The following is a 2,899-nucleotide window of genomic DNA, read 5'->3' as shown; positions in this document are numbered from 1 at the left end:
TCAGGGCGGAGTCAAGAGGACCAGGACCCGCCCCTTTGACATAACGGATGTAGATTCATTTGAATGTCTATTTTATTATACATTTTCAGCTATTAATATGTGTATAATTATACATTATTAATGTTAAATTTAGGAAAATATAAACAGAAAAATTGGGAATATTTCTACACCGTTACCCTCATATAAGTATTAGGAAACGCCCCCATGTCCTCGTGCCACTCCGTAAAGCCTAACATTAGCTAAATCAGCTGACAGAAATCCAAAAGTAACTATAACTAAACTAGCTGGACACGAGTTGGGCTTTAATATCACAGTCTCTGTTTGTATTATCTTTTTTTTTTAAACACACTTTTATTTGACCACAACTAAAACCTCTGTCAAAATGTACAAATTTGTTTATCACTAAATTATTTAGCTAACAAAATTAGCACACAAGTGTGACTAACGGTTTCCATGTCGTCATCCTCTAATCTTGATCGTGATTGGTTCCAAGCCGTCGAGTATTTATTTTATTTGCATTTTATTTTATTTTATTATATTTTATTTTATTTTATTTGTTTGACTTCAGGGCTACTGCAGTTTATTTTATCACGCAGTGTGTCATTTTCCAAACAGATTTGACTTCAAGATTATATATGAATGGATGCCAGTAAAAGCAACATAAACAATAGCATCAATTAACATTTAATGCATTTTGCTTTGCTCATGTCTCTCAACATGACCTCAGACATTATACTAAAAGGTTACACCATTTACAATCGCCACTATACGAAGAGGAAGTCTTGAATTAATTTAATTTTGTCTTCACATTACTTAAACAAGCAATACTGTTATTGAGAAAGCACTTAAATTATTCTTTCTTCTAGGAACATTTTATATACATAAAGCCAGAGCTTTAAATGCAAGGCATAATTTTTTAAAAGTAATTATAGCCTTAAAATGTACTCTATGCTTAATAAAATCGATCAAATAGAAAGCATAAATGTTTGTGCTTATTATATTATATTATCCCATCCATTTTCCACACCGCCTATCCTACACAGGGTTACAGGGAGCCAGGAGCCTCCATCCATCCATCCATCCATCCATCTTCTACTGCTTACTCTTTTTCAGGGAACCTGGAGCCTATCCCAGGGAGCATCGGGCACAAGGCGGAGTACACCCTGGACAGGCTGCCAGTCCATTGCAGGGCACAATCACATACACACTCACACACATTCACACACTACGGACACTTTGGACATGCCAATCAGCCTACCATGCATGTCTTTGGACTGGGGGAGGAAACCAGAGTACCCGGAGGAAACCCCCGCAGCACAGGGAGAACATGCAAACTCCTATACCTGGGAACTCACACACACATTCACACACTACGGACCATTTAGAGATGCCAGTCAGTTTACAATGCATGTCTTTGTATTGGGGAGAAACCGGAGTACCCAGAGGAAACCCATGTAAACTCCGCGCACACGGGGCAGAGGCCAGATTCGGCAAACGTGCTAACTAACCTATATATCAGTATGTCTTCACTGTTATTAAGTATGTATTTCTTTCTAATTAGACGTCTCTCACTTGAACACTTGACAAATCTAACACTAGATGGCGCCTCTGCTTTATTTTTGCTTATTGATGAGTTTCCATCCCCCACGTTTTTATACGATTTTTTATATGCCTGTGTGGTCTTCTTGGATTTTCTACACAACCTTCATACAAATTAGGCTACTGCATGGTCAACATGATTACTGTACATGGTAAGTGACCAAAAATGGTTAACTTGCTGGGCGAAAAAGTGATGATTTACTTACTCAAGGGATTTGGCCTAATGGTTCACATATTCAGATATTTTCCCACCGGAATCAAATGGTTTCTGTTATTTCAGAAAATCTGTTTCTTACCAAGCAGTGGGGAAAAATCATCCATTTTACGTGACAATGCGAACAGTACATTTAACCAGAATATGCTCTCAGAAAGCATACGTGTACTCAACGTTATGACACGTGAAAAGAATTATTCATGTGAGAAAAATCACATCTTAAATATGAAACCATATGCCATACATGTGGAAAAGACACATGAATTGAAAATGATTTAATCATTTCTATTTAATAAATTGTAATAATAAAACCACACACATAAAAAGGAAAAGCATGCAGTACATGTAAAAAGTCTACTATACTGTATATGAAAAATTTACATAAATGAAACGTGAAAAATTCATATGCACTACATGTGAAAACCCAATTTGTCTAAAAACCACTTGTGAATCGTGTGAATATCCACATGTAACTTGTCTGTAAGGATTTCTAATCAGTTACAGATTCAGGAATCTAGGCCTGTTCAGCATGTCATTAAATAAATTGTTATATCTTCATGGAAGATTCTCTTTCTTTATATTATCAGATAGTTTTACCAGTGACCCTGACCCCTTCTGCTCTCTGGACCTGCCTGATCCCATCCTGATGCCTTACTTCTAGTTGGAGTTCTCATCAATTGGAAGTCACATGCTGCTGCTGAGGATGGCTGCACATGATGCAGCCTAAAGATCATTGAGATTACCAAGGATGGTCCCACTTTAAAACCATAAAGATGGCTTTGGACCTCAATTCATATGAACAGTTACACTATTATGGCTTTAACACTGCGATTACCAGAAACAGTTTTGTACTCAAGTCTCCATCAGTGAACAGTGGAGAAATTCAACAAAACAGACTTCATGTAAAAACTGTAATGAACCTCCTGATTACACAACTGCACTGTTTGACCATGTAGTGTTAGTACATTTATAGAAGGGATTTATGTATTTATAATCGCACTATCTGGTGTCACCCAGATGAGGATGGGTTCCCTTTTGAGTCTAGTCTGGTTCTTCTCAAGATGTCTTCCTCATATCGTCTAAGAA

Source organism: Ictalurus punctatus, chromosome 12 (assembly GCF_001660625.3).
Source record: "Ictalurus punctatus breed USDA103 chromosome 12, Coco_2.0, whole genome shotgun sequence".
NCBI classification, from domain to species: domain Eukaryota; kingdom Metazoa; phylum Chordata; class Actinopteri; order Siluriformes; family Ictaluridae; genus Ictalurus; species Ictalurus punctatus.
This window is presented reverse-complemented; position numbering follows the sequence as displayed.